The following is a 14,016-nucleotide window of genomic DNA, read 5'->3' as shown; positions in this document are numbered from 1 at the left end:
ATTACTAGAATGTGCTAAAATGCAAAAATATAAAGAAAAAACACTGCAAATATAATACATGATGGTACAAATTAAGTGAATATTGAATCCAACATTATTTCATAGCCGAATACAGAAACTACAAGAGTTTCGTGCCGAATATATAAAAACTAAAAGTTTCGGTTGATGCAAGCATAAGTAGTGCCATACTGGGCAACTCGTAGTAAAGGTGGGGTAAGCTCCAGATCACTTTTCTTAGTATTTTCCATAAATGTAAAGCACATCTCCTAGAGGACATGTATGATAAATAAACCTTAGTATTTTCAGTTACGATCTAGAAATTATTTAACAAAGATTAATAAAAAAAAAACATACTATACTGACATTGGAGGTCGCGGTATCTCTCAGATACAATTTACTGTCAACTATCACAAACCTTTACATAATATGTGTTGAACCAAACTGATAGCGAAAAACAGTGTGGAATATCACTCGTAACACAAGAATGCACAGCTACTCATGACCTCCAAGCTATACACTGAATTGTGTAAGAATGTTTATATTAAACATTTTGCATGTATCTGTCAGATCAGCTGCGAGCTCCCGAGGGTTAAACTTGTTTCTATCGTTCAAAATCTCTCGTTGAAAAAAAAAAAAAATTGCCCCGTGCACTCTGGCAGTTTGTTTGCCGAGCGAAACTTTGGTCAGGCTGCTGTAGTGTTGTGTTGGGATGAGGTCAGCTTGGTAGGCGGAGTTTCTCAAATTCCAGAGAGTGATCCTTTGGAGTGTCAACTATTCGGACATCCCCTTTTCGTGGTGCTTGCCCGAATAGTTTACAGATATTGGACTTTAGCCTTTTAAAAGTCACCCATTCCAAGTTTTTGGAACTTGGCTCGTTTGAACATAGTCGATGTTGTGAAAGCTTAAATGAGATAATCAAAAAGAAGAAAGAAAAAAGATGTATATCTTACGTCGTAGAAATTAATTGAAAAAAATTGCAAATAGGAGCATATCTGAATTGTGCCACCTTCGCGTTGAAATCGATCAACAACTGTTGAGTGTTAATTCTAGTCTTTCTTATTTCCACCTTTCTCAGATCCTAATGGCGCATCACCCAAACATAACACAGATCTCTTGGCATCAGACTTTTCCGGAAACGTTTGTACAGACAACCAAGGCAAATCACTTGGCAACAACATAAAATGAATTGCGGTGAAGGTCTCGAAATCATACTCCATACGTTTTTATTTATTTATTTATGAACAAGAGGCTCACTTTAATATTAAAAATACAGAAAACGAAAATAATTGTTTAATACTTGAAATAATTCGTATATTGCATGAGCCACTTAGTTGAGTAATAAATAACAAACCATTTATTCATTTAAAAGTTTAAAAATATTAAGCAAACGATAGGGATTTAGAAAATTGTAGTAAATAATATTAATAAAGAAAATATTAAGAATAATGATGAAATAATTTTATCTCACAAAAATATGGATATTTTGTTAAAGACACCTTTATTATATATTAATCATTTACATTTATTTAAAATTTATCCCAAAACGTGTGTATGTGGTATTGGATTTCGACCATCGTTATCCTTCCACATTTTATATATATATTATATATTATATTATATATTATATACATGTAGAAAGTATTTTACCTTGGGTGTAACATTCTAGATCATACTTCACAGGATCATTTTTGTAGTGTGGTTAGCGTGTAGTTCATTTTTTGTGAACTTTCCCCATATCCCCATATTAGCAAATTGTTTAGCTAAGCGCAAATTATAGTATATAGTATATGTTAGCTCAGTTATTATCGGCAAAGCATCTCATAGAGACACTTGATAATAAACTACAGCAGCAAATACAGAATAAACCCCAGACTGGGGCAACAATAACACACTAGGTGGTGGGAATAGCTTAGGCCTCACCAGCATGGCTTTGCCGCGTACGCGGACCCTTGGAATCGAAGTGAAAGCTGATGTACGACCTCGATGTTTGGCCAAAGCCCTCATCGAAAGCGTCGGTGCTGAGCAGATTTTTGGGTTTACTCCCTTTGGCGGTGGCCGCTTCCAAGTAGTAGTAAGGAGTGAGCAAACAAGAGACAAACTACTTGCAGGATTCGAATGTAATGGAAAAACAATAGTTCCATTTTTGGTAGGGAGTATTACCAAATTACTTAGAATCCCCAGATTCCCTTTAGAATATATAGAAACGGATGTAAAGATCATCGACGAAATATTCGGGAAATTCGGCGTTATACACAAGGTGGAAGTCCTAAATGACGCAGAAAACCCCAAATGGAAGTCGGGTGAAGTCCACATCTCCCTAGAGATGAAAACGCCCGTTCCCAACTTCATTTTTATTGGATCCGCCAGAGTAATGATAAATTACCCTGGTGTTAAAAAACAATGTTTCAGATGTGGTGCTTTCACTCACCTTGGGGCAGACTGTCCTAGAGTGAAATGTAAAAACTGCCTCAAAGCAGGCCACAACCAAGACAACTGTGAGTCAGCTTGCCTGAAATGTGGGGTAATTGACCACAAAGTGGACACATGCCCATCCAGAACCCTTGCTGAGAGGATGGGTGGTGCAATCACGCCAGCAACTCCACCAAGCAATGGAAATGACACACCACAGGAATCTTATCCTCCTTTCGAGGCTGCTCCTGATATAACAGAAATCCATACCTCCACTTCTAAGAAAAACCGAAAGGGGGAAAAAACTTCCACAAGCAGTAAAATCCAACAAGAAGAAACAGTGGCTATTGAAACCATCAATACCAATATAGATACTAATACAGATGAAATAGATACAGAAGAAGGAAAGATGGAGGTGAACACCAACACCTCCAAACGGCCATTAAGCCCACAGGAAGAAGAGTTGGTAACGCCCAAAACAGCAAAAGTATCTGAGACCGTTCACCCAGAAGTTCCTCATGCAAAAGCAGGGGAGACTCTAAGCCATCTTATTAGAGGTATCCCTGGGGTGGCGGATAAATTCAAAGAAGCGATGGCAAAATTAGGAGAACCTGAACTCCTCCTTACAGGGAAGCATGGACCTGATGTTGTCAGTGCAAAATGGGGTGACCTTTTCGTGGATGACATCAGCAAAATCAGCCCTGATCAAGTAGAGGTAGCTATCGATTTAGATGAGGAGGCAGTTTCGGCGTTTTTTATAGCTCTCTGCAAACTGGACATGGTCAAGGGAAGTGAAGTAGCCAAGAGAATATTAACAGCCCACAACAAAAGAAAGACACAGTAACCACTTTGTGGGTTTACTGTACTCAGCTTCACTGGTTTTTAGCTTCCACAGGTGGGGGGAGGACCTGAGAACCCGAGCGGCGAAGGCATACAGCGAAGCGGTGCAGTTCCTTGTGAGCTGCATCACTCGGGCCAGATCCTTCCTCCACCTCTAAGTTTAGCTTTCAATTTTTGCTTTTCTGTGTACTTTTTTGTTTTTGTTTTGTTACATGTTTCCTTTTTTGGATTTTTCCTTTTTTTGTAAAGTGAAAAATCAACGACCGTTTTAGAAACGCCCCTGGGGGGCAAACAGCTAAAACAGGTCAACTGAGGCCTCTTTCACCTACTCTACCACGATGCACTCTATCTTTATTTCCTCTCCTACTATCTGCTGACTCTCAGCCTATCTTACTCTACAGGCCGATGATGAAGATGTGTTGAACTCACAAATTATTATTATTATATGGAAGGATAACGATGGTCGAAATCGGTCATCATATTACCCTTGGAGAGTAATGGATGGCAATGCTGTAGCCAATGAAGTTCTAACTGAGGCTCGGCTATTGCTATTACTCTTCTGTCATGATCAGAGCTTTAATAGCTGAAAAACACCTTATCCCTACACTGTCCTCTACAGATAACGGGGAAGATGAAACGCATTCTTGCTTCGCCCCTTTAAGCCAGTCCTTACTTATATTACTTATGTGTGTATGTATTGTAGGAGGGTAATGCTGAACCAACGAAGTTTAACTGAGGTTCGGCTGTTGCTGTTACCCCCCTGGGGAACTGAGATTCGAGAGTTTTTTTGAGTTCGCTCTCTTAGTGTTTTTGCCTTAAGGGAGCAATTTGAGTCTCCGGAGAAAGTGTTCTCAGGTACGGCTAGCTGAAGGGCTTGGTAGGTGAATGCTTGTCTTCCAAATAGAATATGAGCGGTTCTGCTCGGTGGTGGTGTGTGGCTGGAAGGCCATCACTGAGATAGATGGTTTTTCGCCGACTATTGAGTGGTCTAGGGATCGTCCGAATTTTTAGAGATTGGATTTACTTACGTATCACCAATGAAGTTTAACTGAGGCTCGGATGTTGCTGTTAACCCCTGGGGCGCAGAGATTCGAGAGTTTGAGTTCGCACTCTTAAGGTGTTTGCCTTAAGGGAGCAATTTGAGTCTACGAGGAAAGTGTTCGCAGGCACGGCCCGCTGAGGGGCTTTGTCGGTGAATACTTTTCTTCGGAATCGGAAAATATGAGCGGTTCTGCTCAGTGGTGGGTGTTGAAGGCCATCACTGAGTGGAGCCAACGCTGAGATGGACGGTCTTTCTGCCACTATGATCTAGGCATCGTCTTAAATTTTTAGAGTTGGCTTTACTTAAACATCGGCAATGATGCTCTAACTGAGGCTCGGCTATTGCTGTTACCCTCCTGCCATGATCAGAGCTTTAATAGCTCAATAACACTTTATCCCTACAGTGTCCTCTACAGATAATGGGGAAGATAAAAAGCATTCTTGCTCGCCCCTTTAAGCCAGTCCTTATAAGGACTATGTGTGTACTGCTGCAATATCGTATTGTAACATAAATTTTGACTTGTATCAGCTCGGTCGAGTTTCGCTCCGAATACCATATCCTCCCTACCTTCTAAAAATATGCACCCAAGTGTGTATTTTTAATCATTCTTTTAATTTTAACATAAATTAAATATATTTTATATTAGTCAGTTGCAACTTAGTCTTAAGTATTTAAAAATAATAAAACTGCATTTAAGGCACTGGTTATAGATCTTGAAGAATGACTCTTTTGAAAACTGTAAGGTTTCTTCAGAAGAAGAGGAATGGAATGATCATTGATATTGATATATAGGAAGAAGAAGATGAAAGACGTGGGCAAAAGCAGTCATGGGACTCCAACATTGAAAGAAGAATCAAACGAAACTAAAACCATCTACCTTGACACTGAATAAATGACCATAGAAGAAGCTGGAGATTCCATCACAAATAGCAACAAGAAGAACAAACATGGCATGGTAGTTTGGTAAGAAGGCTGCGATTCATAATCCATTCTTTGAAATATTAAAAGCGATCACGCCAGTTTCTTTGAAACTTTCGTGGCTTGTTTCCAGAGTTGAAACATTAGCCAGGAGATTTGCTGTTGGGCTAGAGTAAGTGAAATTTATTGGTGATTACTACTTAATTGGATCTCCAGGTGGTGAAGTAGTTGATCCATCGAGAGCATTGAAATAAGGGCATTCGGGCGATAGTTTGATGGTTGACTTTTTTTTCTTTCTCCCTTTTTTAAGGAGAAGTCTGCACTCATTCTGTTTTTTAGATGAGAAACGACTCTGGCAGTTACTAAACGTGTTTTGAAGCTATTAATACAACTGGAAGTATACTCTCTGGACTAACGGATTATTAGCATCAAACCTATTCAGTATTTTTCTGATGTCCTTTTAGATAAGTTGCAGAAACAACAGGTGGAGACACTGACACTGAGAGGTCCAACTTATCCTTAGGTGATGCTGCTGTTGTATCTTCAAGACGTGAGAGATGTGACAACATGGAAGGGCAGAATATAATCCCGACAGCCTTGTAGAAGTATCAGAAACCTCGACTGCTATTTAATCAGTAGGAAGACATTTTTCATTTCGTCCCCTAAGTCTTTAGATTGGTTTAGAATCTTCTTAAGATTGTTCAAAGCTGTAGTACAAGTTGAGTGAGAAAATTGAGTTTCTGGTGTGTCCATTGAATGTATGCTGAGGTTTTATCTTGGATTTCTTTGGCACAATTTTGGAAAATTAAACCTTGGACAGGGATCGAAGCAAGTGCTTGGATAAACAGAGGGGAAACATTAATCAGATAATGTAAAAGAGATAGAAAAATTCCAAAAGAGCGTTGCAATAGTGTCCGTGGGATACGATGCATCCAAACAATCCTTGGGATTGTTTGGAAGTGCACAGGTTATGATCAGAGTTCTTAAGAGGGGAGAATCCTTCGTACCTCAGTCGGTATAGACGAAGCGCTTTGGTCGCAAGAATCTGGGTTCGATTCTGTTCCATGACGTGCGGTCTCTTTTGACTAAAGGTGAGTTAGCCGGTCTCATAAGGAGGTAGGGTTTTTTGTAACCTGGAAACACGGGTTTTTCGTCCCTCAGAATAGGTATACCGGCCCCATGAACACACACAGGGATCTACAACCATGAATACTTGCAACAATATGAAGAGACGGATAGATAGCTAATAAAAGTTCTACGGATGATAGGAAAACGATGAAGGTTATCTAGTATTCTGGAAGGAAAGCAAAATGGGTGGTGTTAGATCATTACTGACATCTTCCCTTTCAACTTTTTTATACTCTAAGAGGACTGGGGCCAATTTGAAATATGAACGCCGAAGTCTCCAAGGAAGATTATCTTACTCTTTAGATATGCATTAGCTTTCATAAATAAAGGATCAACAATATCGTCACAATCATCTTAAGTAGGAGATATAGAAAGGGAGAAAATCAAGGCTATAAAGTGAGGCGAGGGAATCCTCAACCAGAGTAGATTGTATAGATGAGGTTCAGCTTTGGACCTTTCGCGTAGGGTTACAGCAGACCCGACGAAAGCACATATCCCTCCCTCCCTCCCTTCTCTTTCAAGGCGTCATACTTGATATAGGATGTGATAAGTAATGTAACCAGAAACCAACCATAGTGACAAAATATACCCTTCTCTCACTTTCTTTCTCTTATTTAAGCTTCCTTATTGTGCCCATATGTTTATACATTCGTGCCTTCCATTGCTTTTGGTAACACGCAGTTATCCACTGGGTTACTAATCCGTAACTAAGTTAAAAGAGAATTGAAGAGATCCGAAATTAAAATAAAACAGTTTATCACAAATTGGTACGTATTTTGATGTACAATATATTAAAATAAATGAAAATAAATCAGCTAACGCCTTTTTTTATTCCCGTATGCGGGCAGTAGGCGAGGCCATTTAGCCCTGTCTAACTTTTTGGAGACTGAGTGGGCAGTTCAATCTCCACTGGTACCAATCAGAGATAGATGGCCCAAGGCTATCACTAATTAAGCGGTACTCAGTGAAGAGAGACGGCTCAAATGTGCTGCCATCTCGTGGTCCCTAACACAATTTATTTAATGTCTGAAATAATGGGATTCTACAGTCGATTTCCTTGAGTTTACGGGACGAAAAACCCGCTTGCCCGTGCCAGAGATCGACTAACTAGGGATCCGGTCGAAAAAAGGCTTAGAAAAATTTTCTCTAGTCGCCGACTAAACTCGAAACTAAGTCTTCCTTCGTGCGGCCAAGCGCCGTGGTATGCAAACGCCACATTCACTGAGCTACATAGGCTCTTACGTTCCTTTACAATATAATATACAATAACCTGTTATTAAATATTATGCTCATCCTGTGGCTTAGAAGGATGTGATTGTCTTCATTTTAATGAAGACAGTCACAAAGGTGTGAAGGAAAACATGGCGGTGATTTATAATTTATCACAGTAACAGTTGACTAGTTATACTAATTAATCTAATGAATATAGAAACGAACTTCATTATCGTCTTAACATTTTGAGCACGAGAGATTCGTGTAATGCTGCCGCCTTAGTGGAGAGAGTGGATTGCATCCACGATACCAAAAAAAAAAAAACGAATGAAAAAAGAAGACAAAACGAAGATTTCTATGATAGCTCTGCTCTTATGGAACTGATGGCGTTTGTGTATTTTATTAAGATATTAACCATTCTATTGAAAAGAAATTCCTTTTACGCTGCAGCGAGACGATGATCTGATTTAATTTTGGGTGTTGTTGATCAACAAGATTTTCTCATTCGAATTTTTGAAATGTGGTTGCAATTAGCAACTGAAAGGATGCTAAACATACTTTAACAAAATAATCAACTTCCGATAACAAAGGGAAACACAAAACAACGAAGTATTAGCTTTTATTATAAATAATTTCAACTTACTTTCCATGATTTAGAGGTTTTAAATTTAAATATGAGAAGTATACCGCGTTTTCTTTCTACTAAAACTTTAAGTATAATGTATTTAAAACCCAAAAAAGGCCCACATGTTCATAATTCTGCGAATTTAGATTCCAGCGATTTCCCTCCCCACCTATTGAATTTTTCATGTTGTCCTGGCTTTGTGAGAAAAGAGGGAAGCGCAATTTGTGGCTTTTAATAAATAAGGAAAGAATTATTATCTTAATGATTAGAAAATGTTTCTTTAAATAAAACTATTTAGTTTAATTAGGCACACTTCAAAATAATCAATTTTATGAATATTTTTGCAATGTAAATAAAATAAACTAAAATAATTTGATACACCTTTTATAAACTTCAAAAAGAATATTATTATAAGAAATTGTACGAAATTCGATCGTGAGAAGATCAATCGACTGGATCAAAAGACTGGATCAATCGACCGTGAGATGGGGTGATTGATTCATTCAATCCCATACCCTTGGAGAGTAATGGATGGTAATGCTGTAGCCAATGAATTTCTAACTGAGGCTCGGCTATAGCTGTTACCCTCCTGCCATGATCAGAGCTTTAATTTAATTTAATAGCTGAATAACACCTTATCCATACACTGTCCTCTGCAGATATAGCGGGGAAAATGAAAAGCATTCTTGCTCGCCCCTTTAAGCCAGTCCTTATAAGGATTTGAAAAGTTAGCATGGGGTTGCAACTTTTTCTAGCAATTGTCATTTCGTTTTGGGTTTAAGGCAAATTGTAGTATCTGTTATTTTCAGTTATTATCAAATATGGGTCCTCATCGAAGCTCTGGAGATAATCAACTAATCAGCCAGATAGAGTATAAACCTAGGATTTGGGGCAAAAATAAACACTTGATAGTGATAGGGATTAGTGTAGGAGACTCTCCCTCACAGGTCCCGCCGATCGTGGCCTCTGTTTTGCCGTGTGTGCGAACCCGCGGCAAAACTGACGCTACATACCGACGCGGACGTTAGCAAAAGCCTCATCGACAGTGTCAGTGCGGACCACATATATTTGGTTTCACCCCCTATGGGGGTGGCAGGTTTCAAGCAGGTTTCAAGAAGGTTTCAAGGTTGTAAGGAACATCGAGACCAGGAACAAACTACTTGAAGGTTTGCAATCAAATGTGGGGGAAAGAAAATAGTTGTTCCCTTGATGGTGGGGAGCATTCTAAGAATGCTTAAAATCCCCAGATTCCCATTGGGATACACGGAAAACGAGGACGAAGTCATTCATGACGTGTTCGCAAAATTGGGCGTCGTACGTAACATACAAATCCTGAGAGATGTCGATAACCTCAAATGGAAGTCGGGCGAAGTAATCATCTCTCTGGAGATGAAAACTGCCGTCCCAAACTTCGTCGTTATAGGATCCGCAAGGGTAATGGTAAATTACCCTGGTGTAAAGAAGCAATGCTTCAGGTGCAGCGCCTTCACCCACCTTGGGGCCAAGTGCAAGAAAATCAAATGTAAAAATTGCCTCACTACAGGCCATGCACTAAACCAATGTCAAGCAGCATGCTTGAAATGTGGAAACAACGACTACGAAGTAGACACCTGCCATGCAGAAAGGATGGGAGGTGCGATCACACCAATACAAAAGGCAAATGGCACAGAATGGGAAGAATTCTCAACCCGAGAGGCTACACTTGATAAAACTGCATCAGAAAGCTATACGGCCACCTCCAAAACATCAAAAAGAAAACCAAACAACAAATCCCATAGGGCGAAAGAATCTGCCATAACCACAGAAACAACCAGCAAAGATATAACAGAAGAAACAGCCAAGGATAAAGCCACTACCACAGAAACCTTAGTAGATAGAAAGAAGGATAAACAAGAAGAAACTAATACTGTGAACACAGAGGAGGAAAGAGGAAGAAAGCGAAATGGAAGAAGTAATCGAAATCAGGCAAGAAGTCTCACAAAAACGTCCAGGAAGCTCAGAGGAGAGAAAAACTGAAAACCCAGGAAACGTTATTTTAAGAGACGCAAAGAAACCCAGAGATGACACCCCCCAAAAACCTGTAATTTTTAAAGTTAGCTGGGGGGGGGGGGGTGGGGGGGGGGGGGGGTGGGGGGGGGGGGGGGTGGGGGGGGGGGGGGGTGGGGGGGGGGGGGGGTGGGGGGGGGGGGGGGTGGGGGGGGGGGGGGGTGGGGGGGGGGGGGGGTGGGGGGGGGGGGGGGTGGGGGGGGGGGGGGGTGGGGGGGGGGGGGGGTGGGGGGGGGGGGGGGTGGGGGGGGGGGGGGGTGGGGGGGGGGGGGGGTGGGGGGGGGGGGGGGTGGGGGGGGGGGGGGGTGGGGGGGGGGGGGGGTGGGGGGGGGGGGGGGTGGGGGGGGGGGGGGGTGGGGGGGGGGGGGGGTGGGGGGGGGGGGGGGTGGGGGGGGGGGGGGGTGGGGGGGGGGGGGGGTGGGGGGGGGGGGGGGTGGGGGGGGGGGGGGGTGGGGGGGGGGGGGGGTGGGGGGGGGGGGGGGTGGGGGGGGGGGGGGGTGGGGGGGGGGGGGGGTGGGGGGGGGGGGGGGTGGGGGGGGGGGGGGGTGGGGGGATGTTGAAGACCTTCTCAATACTTTTCTGTCAGAAGTGAAGAAACAGTTCTTGGACGATAGTTTGTTCACTGTCGTCCAAGATTCCTATGGTGCAGGGTAGATGCCAGTCAAGTAGGAAAATTTGAAATGCCGATACAATACAAGTGTTAATTCTGCAGCAAAACGTTTTTAAGAAGGAACCAATAACTTCGTGTGTGTGTGTGTGTGTGTGTGTGTGTGTGTGTGTGTGTGTGTGTGTGTGTGTGTGTGTGTGTGTGTGTGTGTGTGTGTGTGTGTGTGTGTGTGTGTGTGTGTGTGTGTGTGTGTGTGTGTGTTTCTTTTTGACGAAGAACTATGCTCATTTTTGTGCAGTTCTCATTAGTGGGAATGGAGGAACTTTGCCGCATTCAACAGTACAGGAGTTGGAGGAAAAGAACGACGCCAATAGGTTAGCCTTGTCACTGGGTGAATGACAAGGCTAACCTATGTATCATCTAATGAGTATCATCTGGATGCGAGAGGGGTGACATATGGATTGATGAAATCTGAACCGATGGCCTTGACAAGTAACTGAAAGGTTCGACTGCAGTTTGAATAGGACACAACGTTTCTGCATTTGGTCTTTTCACAATCGAATTTGGATTTTTTTTTTAATTTGTTACGAGGTGCAGTGTAAGTGGATTTGCAGATCTGGAGTCTGTTCTCGAACTACTTGCTAAGGATTGCCTAAGCACACTTGTTGGAGAACCAACATTTAGACAGTGGTCGGGAATTTTTGATGAACTGTGCGATGAAAGAATGTGGACTTTCTGCAAAAATGGTTTTGTTATTCACTCCGAACAATAGTCTGAATCAAGAGAAAGGAAACAGCATTCGACCATGGAAAGTAGGAGTAGAAATCACGAAGGCGATTTCTACTCCTGCTGAAACTTAGCGTAACCATAAGGGCAATGTCTTGATCTTTAGATCTTTCAGTACTTATTCCACCATCACTGCAGGATGTTACGATATTGACGGATGATGAACTTTCTGCTTCCGGTAGGGACAGGAATCGTCATGAAGTTATCACCAAACATCTGATTGAACAGCCGAAAAAGAATTAAACAATCTTGACAGCCATTTGAATTTATCGAAATGGCAATATGAATCGGTTGTATCAAGCCTCCAAGAATGGAGTTTCTTGACGGTAAAACTCTGTGGAAACCTTCATATTTTGAAACAAAGAATTGAAATGGTATTGGAGCAGATAATTCTTTCTTTTGTTTTTAGAGAAATGGGAAAAAAAAGGAAAAAGGCTTTCATGAACTGAAAAGATTGGTGTTTGTTTTTGGAATCTTCCAACATAGTTACTGCTGAGAAATTATTAAACAAGAACAACAACAAAAAAAAAAAAAATTATCGAAAAGAAAGAGCTATTTCACTTCTATTTCTTCATTCTCACCGGATTTGTCTCCTAAAATGATAGTGAACGCCATTCCTCATTCAATGAATGACGAATGGCGTTCACTATCATAATAATCGAGCAACGATACCAAAGAAAACCAACTGGTAATACGATGGAAGGCTAAACCGTTATTATCATCAATTATCTGAGAAAAATGCATTATGTTATGCAATGATTTTTTACCTTGAATTACCATAGAGAATGCACACAGTTGAAATCCAAATGCCTAATTAGGATAGGATTTATTTGGGTTTTTCGCAATATTTATTTCAAGATACTTTATATAAGATAAGAAAAGGTTCATTTTAATGATTCAAATATTAGATAGAATATCATTGGTTGTTAATTAATTGTATATAAACGCTTAGGATATTATTGCGTACTATGGAATATGAACGGTTAACAAGAGATTATTATGAAACACGAATTTAAATCAGCATATTCCATGTAATGAAAGAAACAAAAATTCAACAGATCTTACTGGAAACTGTTGTTCTTCTGATTAGCATGTATTATAATGTAAATCGACTTGGGATATAATGAAATTTAGCATCCGTTTTTTTGGAGGGGTGGAGTGGAAAGAGGTGTTTTCTCTCTTTTACTGTATAAATGGATTCAACTAGATATCAACTGTCCTTTTTTATGTTATCTATTTCCAAATTTGTTTATTTGCTATGTTCACTAAAAATGCGTCTCAAGAGCTAAAACATTCACCTTACATCTCCTATACGCCCTCTGTCATCCAGAACAACGTTTCGAAAATATTAGAAACTAGCGGCGCCACCTGGTGTATCTTTTTGTTGTCGAAAGCGGCAACCTTCGTTGGTGTTGTTTCAACTATTTATGACATTTGTTTCATTAGAAGCCGAGTTATAGGCCAAGAGTGACGGGGTGTTTTGACGAACGGTCGATCGTCACGATATTCGTGCCGTACGCGACGAATTCTCGCTATCAATCGGTTCAAAACTTCGAGATAAAACTGGCCATTGACCGTTTGGCCAAGCGATACCAATTCTTTGTGGATAATGCCCTTGGAATCATAGAAACAAATCAGAATTGTCTTTACTTTTGGCTTCTCCAAGCGACTTTTTTTTTTCTTTTTCGGATGCCCCTCTTCTGGTGGAGACCACCAGAAGAGGGGCATCCGAAAAACGCCACGTTTCGTCACCAATAACGATCGTTTCAAGGAAGTTTGAGTCCTTACGTTGAATCCTTGCAGTGTTCAATTCGACACTTTTTTGGTCGTCGGTCAACTTGTGGGAAACAAATCGCGAATTCAATTTACGAAGACCCAAACTCTCGGTCAAAGTGTTGTGCACAGTTGATTTTGGAATCCCCAATTCATCTTCAATCTATCTCACGGACGATTTCGAGTTTTCGTTGATGAAGGCACTGACTTTTTTAGATGTTAATTTCGTTAATTTTGGACGGCCCGGCTTTTTGTCGTCCTCAAGCGTCTCACGACCACTTTGAAATCGCTTAAACCACTCGAAAAATTTGAGTACGTGATAAGCATTCATCACCGTGTGCTATTTGAAGCATTTCGGTAAAACGTTTACCAAGTTTAACACAAAAGTCAATCGCAGCTCTCTGTTTGAAACTCATATCCAGACCATTCGTCAAACCACACTGTCACTCTTGGCACTATAACTCGGCTTCTAATGAAACAAATATCATAAGCGGTTGACACAACACTAACGAAGGTTGAGGCTTTCGACAACAAAACGATACAACAGGTGGCCCCACTAGTTTCTTCTATTTTCGAAAAGTTCGGTTTCTTTTTGGAGAGAGGGTGTGCTATCAAGCGCTTCTATTATTC

Source organism: Typopeltis vanoorti, chromosome 17 (assembly GCF_054136105.1).
Source record: "Typopeltis vanoorti isolate ZY-2024b chromosome 17, IOZ_Tvanoo_1.0, whole genome shotgun sequence".
In the NCBI taxonomy this organism is placed as follows: domain Eukaryota; kingdom Metazoa; phylum Arthropoda; class Arachnida; order Uropygi; family Thelyphonidae; genus Typopeltis; species Typopeltis vanoorti.
This window is presented reverse-complemented; position numbering follows the sequence as displayed.